Raw genomic sequence first — 14,061 nt, forward strand, 5'->3', positions numbered from 1 at the left:
CTAAGAGAAGTCAGAAAGAAACACAAAGGGGAATGGGACTGAACCCACCTAAATGTTCAGAGAAGGCTTCATGGAGGAGATTGAGTTTTGAAATAAGTCTGAAAGGTTAGGGATTTTACCAGTGGGGAAGATTGAAAGATGTTCCATGTTGAGGGACCAGAATGAGAAGACATACACAGACAAACCAACGAATGTTAGGAAGTTCTAAGACATATGACTAACTACACAAGAGAAAGGATTTGATTATCTAACTGATTCATTAGTCACTGTCCAGCAAAGAATATCTCTATTGAACAGTTCTTATATGCAATAATAACTGGTAACTCATTTGCACAGGTGCAAATTGACTTCTGATCTGTTCTAAAGAGTTGGTTCAATATGGTTGTCAGAAGAGAAAAAAAAAACCTGACAACTTCTATGTAAAGTTCCACTTCCTACCCTATGCCCCTTTGGGCAAGAAAAACATTTAGTGTCAATGAAGCCAGAATTAAGGACAGGTAGTTAGTGTAGAAATAGGGAATCAGGTCAATTCGAGGAAATGAAGCCATGAAGCCATCTGCCTCTGGAAGTTGGAGACTGCCCCTGGAAGAATGGAATGTCAAGGATCTCTGGAGCCCATTGGTTACCAAATTTACCTGCCTTTATCAAGGACTGCAAGCAAGGAGCTGCTAATTAATGTCCCATGGGTCCTTGCCTGCCTGAATCACCTTGGCCCTCCCCCTGCCCATGGCTTTTCACTTAATGCAAAACCAGGCCTAGTCCCATAGGCAGGAAGGAGAGATAAGGGGGGGAGAGAACTGGAGAACAAAAGAGAATTTAACCTATAAAAGATGGAGGGGTGCACTCACTTCTTGGGACTTTTAGAATATCAGCCATGGCCCCCTTCTTCCTGCCGGGAGAAGTCTGTATTATTACCTTTAAATAAAACCTGCTTAATCTGCTTGCCTTGGCGTGCTTCTCTAGTGTTCAATCTTCAACATTAGAAGGAGCAGAACTCCTCACCGGTAAACGGCAGTATCATCAGGACCAATCCTTCACACACCCCCTTCCAACTAGAGTTTCTGATGCCCTCCACCATACCCAGTACCTTCGTTAGTCCAACCTAGTCAGCTTTTTCTAGGAAGAGAAGTACTTAGATCCTTTTTTTTCAGTTTTATTAAGATATTATTGACAAAAATTATACATATTCAAGGTGTACAAAAGCTAGATAACATATTTATCACCTTACATAGTTACCATTTAATGAGTGGTAAGATTATTTAAGATCTATTCTCTTAGCAAATTTGAAGTATATAATACGTTATTATTAATAACTACTGTCACTGTGTTGTACATTAAGTGTCCAGAACTTATTTATCTTATAACTGTAAGATTGTACCCTTTGACCAATGTATCCATATTTCCCCACTTACTGACCCCTGGTAATACCCTTAAAATCTTTGTTTCTATGATTTCACCTTTTTTAGATTTTACACATCATGCAGTATTTGTTTTTCAGTGTCTGGTTTATTTCACTTAACAAAGTGTCCTATATGTCTAGCCAAGTTGTCACAAATTAGAAGTGCCTTGATGTTAATAGTCTCTACCCACCAACTGATGTGGGCCAGAATTTGTCACTTATATCAGCCTTAATGTCCTTGCTTAGCACTACGATCTCCCTAGAGTAGTCATATTTGCTCCATGCCCTATCATAAATGACTTATGTTTACTGAGGATAAGATAATATACCAGAATCACAGAAGTACTGTGTATCATCTTTGTCTTATTTGCCATCTAGCTTCTATGACTTTCCATTTATATCAGACCACTTCTGATAACAAATCTTACCCAATTTCCCCATATTCCTATGCTTGATATACACTCACATGAACCAAATTCTTTCCCCAGAGTTCCAATGCCATCAAGTTGAAGATACCCTAACCATCTCCAATGACAATATGCTAAAATTCCAACCAGCTATTTGGCTCAGATCATCTAAATTATGATGACAGAAGAGCAAAGATAGATTAGTCTTTTTCCTATGAAATGTTAAAGAAATGACATAAATCATATTAAATGGGATTATATAGAACAATCATCATAAGGATTATTACTTGTATCTACCAAAATCCAAGCAAGTTTTTCAATGCTTTGTTCTACATTATTTTTTAATATTTTATTAGTCAAAGACATAGGATAAAATACAACACAGAGTTATCCAGTCACATTCTTAAATTTAAATAGTTATTCCTATAATCCCAATTGATTTTGAAACTTTTAGTTTTTGATGCCTATGCAGCAGCTTGTAACTTAAAGCTGAATTACTTCCTAAATTGGGCCCATTGATGACCTAACCATCGTATTTCTGTGAGAAAAATTCAGGCCCCAGTATTCATGCTTATTTGGCAGCAAATAAATCTATAAGTCATTTACTAAAAATGAATTCCTTCCCCAATATTTTAGCACATGATGTGGTCTATAGAACTTAACTACAACACCTTTAATTAATTAAATTGTTCACAAAGCAGACTGGGCAAGGTGGCACATACCTGTAATCCCATTGACTCAGAAGACTAAGGCAGGAGGATTACAAGTGCAAGGTCATGCTGGGCATCTTAGCAAGATCCTGTCTCAAAATTAAAAAAAAGTAAAAGAGGCAGGGGCTATAGCTCAGTGATAAACACCCTCTACCCATGTTCAATCCACAGTACTTAAAAAAATTCACAAAGACAAGTGTACTTCCTATGAAATGTCTTTTGTCAGTTGTAAATGATGAGGTAAGCATTTTTGAGTATTTACAGCCTATCTTGAATTTCTTTACTAAAAGATTTTAAATGTGAGTGATGGAATACATTGTAATATGTATCTTAAGGAACTGGCATTTTCTTCATTAAACCTCTAAATAGTCGTACATATAATTGTATGTGAACCTTGGTCTGAAAATCTGGAAATTTTACAATTTGAAATAATACTTATAATGCATTGACAAAACAATCTGACAGACTCTGGAATAACTTAACCTTCAGAACAGAATGAAATCATGCTCAAATTGAGGCAAATAAGAATCTAGAGATCAGCTAATGTGGGTAGTTCTTATATATAGACTCCTTTGATGCATGACTAAAGGAAACAGTTTCTCTAGCCACATGACCTATTAGAATAAAACAAAATAAAGAGTGAAATGTTGACATCTTCAGTTAACTCTAAGTCACTGAATAAGGAAAGTTCCATTGAATTCCATTTTGTAGATTTAATTTGCCTTTTAGGACACAGCATTCAGTCCCACCTCCTCTTTTCATTTCAACTTGTGTTTACTTCTAATTTTTTCTGTTTTATATTTTATTTCCTGTTTTGACCTTCAACTCTGTGATCCAGTCTGACTGGTTTTCTGTCAGTTCCTTGGACACATTATTCCTGCATAAGCCTCAGTGCCTTTAGCTCCTTAGGGAGGTCTTCTCTGGCCTCAAAACTGAGGGCCATCATAGCATCTGTATTCCTATTTGTAAAATTCCTCACACCTATTATATCTATTTAGTATCTGTATTCTCCACTAGCTTAAGGTCCATGAAGTATGAAATTATATTTCACTTGCTCACTGCTGTAGCCTCAGTACCCTCAGTATTTAGCATAATGGTTATATAGTTCCTGGTAGGGCTTCCAGGATCCCTTCTAGATTACTCTAGATACTTAATAGTTGTAGCAATGTTTTCTCTAGAACTTATGTATAGTAGGTATTATATAACTTTCTGTTTACTTGCAATTGACTCTACAGATGTCCAATTTTTGCCATAAGAGTGCTTTTATTTTCCCAACTAAATGCTCACTGATAGTCTAATTCCTTGAAATCATTCATCTTGGCTATCATCATTCTCTTAGTTGAAAATAAGGGTTGTTGAATAAATATACCTAGAAACAGGAATACTTCCAGATATAGAGATAGTCATCTTGTTTTCCTGTCCAAGCTGTATTAAGACTTATTCCAGACTGAAGTAGACTTTATTATTTTTCCTGCACTAGTGTGCATCAAGCATATGGATTTTAAGGCACAGTAAATACGTTTAATTTCAAGAAACTAATTATTCCTACTCATAAACACTTGAAATTACCAAAGGTAGACTAGTTCTACATTTTTGGATTCCCAATCATAAAGGATATTGTAATCATTGGATTTATTTACTTCTGAAGGATCAGAAATCAGACTTAAGCAAACCACATAGAGACATGTTTAAAGTTGCATTTCATGTTAATATTCAAGCATCAGTTACTTTACTTTGCTACACACACACACACACACACACATACACACACATTCATTTTGCTTGCCCTGTTCTCTGGCCCTGCTGGAATCACAATTCTTGAAAAAAAAAAAAAACTGATGCTAATATAGAGTTAGCAAGCAAATGTTTAAGCTGATGATACTGTACTATCACATAAATGTTAAGTGTAAAACATGAGACCTTTCTCACCAATACCTCTTTAAGACCCACTACTCACCTAGATTTACAGTGCCAGATTGGCATGTTTTACAAGGTATGCATGTGACCATGTATGTTTAATTTATAAAATTGGTAGGGCTGTGCTGGCCTGGAAAATAACCTACTATTTTAGCATAGTGCCCTTGATCTGTAATTTTAATGAACACTTGTGTAGCAATAAATTGGATTAAGCACATAAAGCTGTTACATACTTGTTTTAGCTAAAAATATTACTTAGTATATGCCATAGTTTCTCTCACAATCTTGTGATTATTTTGTTACTGCTGTAAATTAATTTAAATTTGAAAATAAAGCGTAGTTTTGAATCATAGATCAATACAACTTATTTCATATCTAAGGCATTATAATTTCTTTGTTGTTGTTGTCCATTTCTTTGATCTAGACCCAGAAGACTGTTTTGTAAAGAACAACCTTTCACTACATCAGTGTCTCTCAAACTTCACTGTGCATTTGTATCACTTGGAGTATGAGTCAAGAATGTGGATTTTATGAATTACTTCTATCAGGTGATTCTGATGCAGATGTCAATGGGACTACCTTTTAATAGTTATTGCAAAAACTTTCATGCCTGGATGATGAAACAGATAGCCAACTGAATAATAACTTGAAAACCCTGAACATCTAGGGTTTTGGTATGTGACAATTTGAAGTGTGTTCAAAAGTACAAAACTTCATTCTAGTGAAGATAATTTGAATCCATTGGAAAAGGGGAATATTTGAAGACTTACTCTACTTTTGGGACACTTCCCCCAATAACATTATAAGATTATCTGGTTCTAATGCTTCAACAATGGTGATAATTAAATAGAGAGGCCAACAATCCTTTAAAGACATTCATTAGTCCTTGATTTTATACTATAGCAAAGCACTATGAGATGAATCAATATCCACTAAAGTCTCCCTAAAATTTTCCATATGGAAAATGTTTGTTTTATGTTTGTTTTTCCAGACAACTTAACCAACTTTATGGACTAAGGAAGATGCATAAGAGCTGCATCTGTGATCTTTGAAAAGTTTCAACTTGATTTTTTTAAAAAAATTATTGTGGTTGGGGGGTGATATGGAAACTGGCTGACACCAATTCCAGGTGTGCATAATGTATTCATTCTAAGGTGTTCCTTTGTATTGGTTAATATATAAATGTGCATTCATTTGGCTGGAATTATATCTGAGCAAGAAAAAAAATCTTGAAAAAGCATCTCTTTAAGAACTTTGTACTGTGCACAGTGGCACATACCTGTAATCCCAGAGACTCAGGAGGCTGGGGTAAGAGGATCACAACTTCAAAGCCAGCCTCCACAACTTCACAACACCCTAAGGAACTTAGTGAGACTCTGTCTCTAAATAAAATGTGAAAAAGAGCTGGGGATATAGTTTAGTGGTTAAACACCCCTGGGTTCAATCCCTAGTATGAAAAAAGACCAAAAACATTTGTCAACAACTTTACCAATGGAATATGGGATCTGAGATATTCAGGGTGACTTTTTTTTTAGCAAGTTTAAAATTTTGGGAAGTGATCAGACAACAAAAGCTTCTATCTGTACAATGACAAATGACATAAAATATCACCAGAAAATTGTCTATGGAAATCATTTAAAGGTGACATTAGAACAACTTATGTTAGGAGACAAAGAAACTGTACATTCAAACTATGATTCTGTAGTGTCCAAATCAGTAGTTGAAAATTACAATGTTCACTTGAACTGTGTTATATTGGTAATAACTTGTAATATTGGACTTCACCTTGGCCCTGATGAAAAAAGTACATGAGATATACAGGGTCACTCTATTGCAATGTGTAATTGTTAGTTATAAATCCTTTGGTGAAGAATTTAGGATACCTGTGTTCTCATCCAGTCTCTACCATTTATAGATCTGTGTGTTCTATAATTGATTTTCTGGGTCTTGTTTCTCCATCTATTAAATGTGGATAATCCTTGCTTATTTTTTCAAAATATTTTATTTATAATTATTCTAATCCAGTTCTGTAATTGCTCACAACAGTTATATGAGCTAGGTCAGATAGAGTCCAGATCATAAAAAAAAAGAGTAATTAAAAGAAAAGGCAGAGCATGCTTCATCTAAGCCTTGTATTTACACACAAACCAACATCACATTTATCATGAAACTTAAACTTAGGAACATTGGCATGGGGATAGGTGAACAATTGTGGGAGAGAAATACATCTTATTAAAGATATTATGGTATCTCATAGGTAGCATTTGGGATTTCCATCTCCATAAAATGTATCAGGAAAAGATGTATTCCTTTTTTAGGAGCAATTTCTTGACATATAACAGGGAAAGTGATCTAGCCTAAAGGAAAAGCTGTTGCTGCTCAGTTATAGACTTGCTCTATTCATTATGGTCACCACCAGTCACATGCAGATATTTAAATTTATGCTAAATAAAAAATATTCAATTCCATCAGTCACATTATCTATATTTCCATCATTCAATGGCAACATATAGATTGCATTGAATCTGCACATCACTTTGTCTTTCTGTTTCTGGCTTATTTCATTAACAAATTGTTGTCCTATTGCATCCATTCTGCTATGAATCACAGGATTTAATTCTTTTTTATGGCAGAATAGTATTCCATAGTGCATATACATTGCATTTTCTTTTTCCATTCCTCTTTTGATGAGTACCTAGAATGATACTCTAGGTACTTAGATACTCTAGGTTCTTAGATATTGGGAAGAGTGTTGCAGTAAACATAGATATAGAGGAAACTCTGTAGTATGCTGATTTCATCCTTTGGATATATGCTCAGGAATGAGATACCTGGATCATATAGTAGTTCTATTTTTAGTTTTTTTGAAAAATCTCCATATTGTTCTCCATAAAGGCCATACTAATTTACATTCTTACCAACAGTAAACAAGAGTTCATTTTTTAAAATATCCTTGACAGCATTTGTTAGTTTTTGTTTTTGTGATGATAGCTGTTCTCATCTTGATTAGATAATATCTCATTGTAGTTTTGATTTGCATTTTACTGAAGGCTAATGATATTGAGCATTTTTCATATATTTGTGAGTCATTTGAATTCCTTATTTTGAGATGTGTCTACTCGGATCACTTGCCCATTTTAAAAACTGGATTACTTGTTCTTATTGTGGTTCAGATTTTTAGTTCCTTATATATTCTGGATATTAACTTGTATAGGATAAATCATTGACAAATATTTTCTTCCATTCTGTATGTTGATGTAATAAAACTGCTTGAAATGCCCTATATGAATGTTGTCCTCATTTAGTAATCAGAGTACATTGGGGTAGGAATGATTTTAATCACTGGAATCAATATAGTTTTATGTAAAAATATGAGAGTTCAGAGGTATTAGGTAACCTGTCCAAATTACCAAATGGTAAAGCAAGGATTTAAACTCTACTCTCTTTGACTGAAGAGATCACATTCTTTTTTTAAAATATTTTTATTTGTTCTAAAGTCATATATGGCAGTAGAATGCATCTATACATTTTGGTAAATCATACAAAGATGGAGTGTAATTTCTCATTTTTCTGATTATACACATTGTAGGATCACATTGGTCATGCAGTCATATGTGTACATGAGATAATAATGTTTGTTTTACTCTACTATCCTCCCTACCCCCATACCCCTTCCCCTCCTTTCATTCCTTTATACCTAATCTAATGTAACTCTATTCTTCCCTAGCACCCCCTACCTTATTGTGAATTATCATCTGCATGTCAGAGAACACATTCAGCCTTTGGTTTTTGGAGTTTGGCTTATTTCACTTAGCATGATATTCTCCAACTCCATCCATTTACCAGCAAATGCCATAGTTTCATTCTTCTTTAAAACTGAGTAATATTCCATTATATATATATATATATATACCATATATATATATATATATATATATATATATATATACACCATATACCACAGTTTCTTTATCACTTTGTTGAATGGCACCTAGGTTGGTTGCCCAATCTAACTATTGTGAATTGAACTACTATAAACATTGTTGTGGCTGTGTGACTGTAGTATGCTGATTTTTGTTTTTCACCTTTCCAAGGATGGAAAATTTATTCAGATAATGTTTGAGAATTCATATATGAAACAATAGATTAAGAATTAAAAGGTAGAAATCTCACTCTTCCTTATACCTACCTCCCCTACTGCCCAACCGACCCAGATATTTTACCACCGTCATTACCATTTCTGTTGAGGGCTGTCTTGGACAAGATGGCGCCTGGCAGTGAGCCAAGGGGCGCTGGCTGCAAAATGAGGGAGTACCTAAAGGTTGTTTGCTGTTACTAGTTCCTTGGAGACTCATGACATGTTAACGCCAGGCTCAAGGATTGGCTATCTAAAATCATGCCGTGCGTGGACAGCTTGTGATTTATATAGTGTTATGCTGGCATTCCCCTACATGCTCTCCTGCTGAGAGAAAACTTTGCTATAATTGGCTGATAAGCTAGGAGCAGGGGAGAGGAGAGGAGAGGAGAGAGAGAGAAAGAGGGAGAAGAAGGCAGGAGACAGAGAAACAGGGAGGGCACAATAAATCTCGTCAAACTGAAGATTAATGGTGTCTCCTTTCTCCATGCCGGTTCCGCTGGACAGAACACATTTCTTCTAAATGTAGGGCCCCTAGGCACTAATCACACAACTACCAGGCAACTGCATGGTATTGTAAGAACACACTGCAACCTTTCCATTAAAAAGTTGTACTCTCTGTCTCTCTGGCTACATTGGTGATTCTCCAGTAACTTCAATACTTTAAAGGCTGCAGCAGCATGCAAAAGAATTTTAAATGTGTAAAAAAAAAAAGTTAAGAAAGGTTTCCAGGAGATGGTGAATTTTATTTGTCTTGTCTGGATAGAGGTTTGATATGCTCTTAAATGTCCCAGGGTGGAAAGCACAGGATGCAGAGGTCTACTCAGTGTAGTATTCTCCCTCATTTTCATCTTCACCATCCACAGAGAGCACAGCATACTGAACATGGAGGCTGGATTTACCTCAGGTTTCTTTGGCTCAGGTGCAGATCTGGAGTCTTGATCTTTTTTTCCCTCTTTCCTATCTGACTCCTTCCAGTGGTCTTTGTTCCCTCCATCTCCTGGACCATGACTGGAGTTCCCAGTTTGGCCTTTGGGGACATTCATGGCATCTATTTTATTTTCTTCTATTTTCCTTGCTAGTCCTTCCTCAGATGGCTGAACTGGAGCTACTTTCCCCCCACCATTTGTGGGGGATTGCTGCTCTGTGTCTGAGCTCTGAGATGGAGCAGGATGATTAGAACTGCACTTCACCCATGCATTCTCCCTTGGTGGAGGGGCTGGCATTACATTTAGAGGCTGATCAGGTTTGGGAGGCTTAGAAGTTGGAGAGTGACAGTCTTCCTCCTTTTTCAGTGTTTCATTTTCTAGAGATTTCTTACTCTCTCTCCTTCGTGCATTTCTGCCAGATGTGGCTGAGGTTCCAGTCTGTGATGACTCGCTTCCTGTACTAGACCATTTGGTTCCTGAGTTTCTTTATTTTGCCAGCTTGTGTGTCTCTCCCTAGGCTGCTGCTCTAGTTTTGGTTCATCCAATTGGTGCTGTAATTTCTCCTGCTCCTTCTGTAACCATTCTTCTACTTTTCTTTCAGCTGTGTCAATAGGTATTGCCCCTCCAAAGATGGAAGCTGCTCGACTGAACTAGGAGGTGCCAACAGAGGAATCATTTCATTAGGAGTACTCCAAGTCTTTAGATTCAGTTTGGGTGTTTGTGGGGGACCTCTGTCATCACACCTGTAATCATCCCGAGAGTAATCATCTTTGGAGCTCCATGACTGATTGTCCCGTCTGTCCTATCAATCTTTATAACCTCTTCTAGGTGGATAGTCGTCAAAGCTGTCTATGGCAACACAGGCCCTGCAGTCTGTGTCTATTTTTTCAGAATACCTATTTCTATCCCAACCAAAAATGATCATCCCTGTCTTTATCCTGTGCTTGATCAGCAACATCCACTCAAATTCTCCTGTTACCTAGAGACTCTTCATTGAGACTTAGGGTACTGAGCAGGGAATCCAGGTCCTCAAACTCAGCACAGCCAAAACCTTTCAACCTCTCTGAATTGGTGGGTTCCCATGGTAAACATATGACACTGATATTTAATCCTCTAAAGAATTCCTTAATGGGATATTCTGTCCCATCATAGGGCAGGTTCCCTAGAATAGCAGTGTAGGGTGGCAATTTGGGAAGACAGCTCAGGTCAATAATGGGTTCCCGAGCAGCTGGTGGAGCAGTGGGAAGGATGCAACAGTCAACTGGAGGTGCTCTGTACACATCATTATCATTACTATGCTAAGTGGTTGAAACATCTCCTTCCAGGTTATCTGTTTCATCAGCCCAGCTGACTGGTTTGGGGACATAGGTGATTCTTCCACTAGTCTCCCCATCCTCAGCCATAAAGTCTGTTAAGTCTTCCCTTCTTATTCTTTTTCACTGAGGCCACCATGTTGGGAGAGGGAGAGAGAACCTAATATGCTGATTTTAAGTCCTTTAGGTATAAACTGAGGAGTGGGATAGCTGGGTCAAATGGTGGTTCAATTCTTAAATACTACATTGACTTTTCTACCTAACATATGCTGATAATATAAATATCAGTACATATCAAACACATAAGGAAAATATAATTTGATTTTTCTTCTCCATTTGAGTCTTTCCAAAACTTTCTAAAGCTACAAGGGTTTTCATATCACGAGTACTTTTCACTGAATGTTTTCTTATTAAAAGCACTGTGCTGTGTGGTTTTTCATTCCTGTAATTGCTTTATAGGGATTTATTACTTTACTTCTCAGTCCTACAAAATTAGGACTATTATTATTCCCCTTCTATAGATTAGAAAAAGGACGCACCACATTTGGTAATCTAATTAAGGTCACACAGATGAAGATTGATGTGTAACTGCGAACTCAGCCTTGTCTGACTTCAAATAATACCTCTTTTTACTGCTTTCAGGTTTCATATTCTTTTGTTTCCACATTCCATATTCTTAGACTTGGACATATGGATTGATAGAAAAGAACCTCTCCAAGAAAAACAGTCACACAGAATTATACAGACAAACACACACACACACACATATGCATACTTGCCAACATTCGCCTTAGTTACTCATGTAGCTATTTGAAGAATGTCAAGATGCTTGAAATTCTAAAACATCTGGCACTGAAGCCAACAGGAAATGAAGATGGATGAGAAAGACTGCATTTTGGATCATTGAGTGGGTTTATGTTGCCCCCACAGCACTGTGTACTTTTTAATTTGTTTGACTGTTTTTCTATTTCCAAAGCTAGAGAACAGTTGGTGCATATTTGCCTAACTTTGGCTTCTCATAAAGAATTAATAATTTCTGCCAGTATCTGTCAGTTGAAATCAAGTTTTGTTCCTACTTAGCGTGGGAACCTAAGACATGAAACATTTAGGGAACATGGACACAAAAGTATAAGAAAATATTAAATACAAGTTTTATTGGGAAAAATAGCATCCTAGTAAGAAATGAGACACAGGAGACACCAACAATTTCTCCTAAAAGGAAATACATATTCTTAAAGTGCAGATGAACTCATGAAACTTTCCCTTTACTCTGAGATAAACATTACTTTGGACCTAAAAGAGGTACTGTGCTAATGAAGGCTACATTAAGTGAATTTCTGCCAATTGAATCCTATTTTCTCAAATATTTAAGTAAAACTAAGTATTTGCTATTTGCCAGGTGTGGTGGCACACACCTGTAATCCCAGATAATCAGGAGGTCAAAACAGGAGGATTGAAATTTTGAGACCCACCTCATCAATTTAGGAAGACCCTATCTCAAAATATAACATAAAAATTAAAAAACGGGTTGGGGATGTAGCTTAGTGGTAAAACACCCTTCAGTTCAATCCCAGTTCCTGCCCCAACTGCCCTTGCAAATAAAATCTATTTGTTGATCTGAGGCCAACAGATGTAATATGTGTGTGTATGCATATATGTATAGGTAGTGTTAATAAACTGTAAAAAAATAAATCTAAGTTTAAAGAAGAAGCATGGTGCATGCCAGTCATCCCAACTAGTTGGAAAGCTGAGGCAGGAGGATTGCAAGTTTAAGGTCAGCCTTAGCAATTTAGTGAGACCCTGTCTCAAAATAAGAAATAAAAAAGTCTTGGGATGCACCTCAGGGGTAGAGTACTCCTGAATTCAGTCCCCAGTGCCAAAAAGAAAGAAAAAAATCTTAAGTATTTCTTAAAGAATATTTGTTCAACCAACATATCCTCACTTTCTTTTCCCCAGATTGTTTGAATTCCTGTGTTGCTTGATCTTAAATATAGTTTATAGAGGTTTCCCTCATCTAGAGGCAGACATAACTCTCTCCTAAATTCTAATGACTACATTTACCTTCAAAAATAAATTTTCATTGGCTTAGGATCAGTCTTCCTCAATAAGACTCCCAAAGAAAAAGAAATCAAAGCAAGAATCAATAAATGGGATGGACTCAAACTAAAAAGCTTTTTCTCATCAAAGGATACAATCAAGAATGTGAAGAGAGAGCCTATGGAGTGGGAGAAAATCTTTTCCACACTCACTTCAGATAGAGCACTTATCTCCAAAATTTATAAAGAATTTACAAAACTTTACACCAAAAATACAAAGTACCCAATCAATAAATGGACCAAGGAACTAGACAGACACTTTACAGAAGAAGACACACAGGCAATTAATAAATATATGAAAAAGTGTTCAACATCTCTAGTAATTAGAGAAATGCAAATTAAAACAACCCTAATGTTTCATCTTACTCCAATTAGAATGGCTATTATCAAGAAAACAAACAATAATAGATGTTGGCGTGGATGTGGGGAAAAAGGCACACTTTTACGTTGCTGGTGAAGTTGCAAATTGGTGCAGCCACTCTGGAAAGAAATATGGAGAATCCTCAGAAAACTTGGAATGGACCCACCTTTTGACCCAATTATCCCACTCCTCGGTTTATACACAAAGGACTTAAAATCAGCATACTATAGTAACACAGCCACATCAATATTTATAGCAGCTCAGTTCACAATAGCTAGATTGTGGAACCAACCTAGATGCCCTTCAACAGATGAATGGATAAAGAAACTCTGGTATATATACACAATGGAATATTATTCAGTCATAAAGAAGAATAATATTATGGCATTTGCAAATAAATGGATGGAATTGGAGAATATCATGCTAAGTGAAATAAGCCAATCCCAAAAAATCAAAGGCCGAATGTTTTCCCTGATAAGTGGAGAATGATATACAATGGGGGTGGAGGGGAAGTGAGAGAAGAATGGGGGAACTTTAGATTATGTAGAAGGAAATGAGAGGGAGGGGGTATGAAAAATGGTGGAATGAGAGAGACATCATTACCCTATGTGCATGTATGAATACACGAATGTTGTGAATCTACATCGTGTACAACTATAGAAAGGAAATGATGTACTCCATTTGTGTAGAATGAATCAAAATGCAGTCTGTAAAAAATTAAAAGATAAATATAAAAAAAAGAAATACTAGGGAAATATATTGTTTTCACAACCCAAGAACCCACACTCTCATGA

The 14,061-nt window shown here is 36.3% G+C and overlaps 1 pseudogene across 1 annotated transcript; it reads right to left on the minus strand.

Moving 5' to 3' along the window:
* Positions 1-9,387: 9,387 nt before the first annotated feature.
* On the minus strand, positions 9,388-10,949 carry LOC306651547 (eukaryotic translation initiation factor 4B-like; annotated as a pseudogene). The gene is made up of 2 exons: positions 10,330-10,949; positions 9,388-10,299 (listed from the first exon to the last, which is right to left on the minus strand). The product of its transcript is annotated as a eukaryotic translation initiation factor 4B-like (transcript).
* Positions 10,950-14,061: the final 3,112 nt, after the last annotated feature.

Source organism: Sciurus vulgaris (assembly GCF_902686455.1).
Source record: "Sciurus vulgaris genome assembly, chromosome: X".
NCBI classification, from domain to species: domain Eukaryota; kingdom Metazoa; phylum Chordata; class Mammalia; order Rodentia; family Sciuridae; genus Sciurus; species Sciurus vulgaris.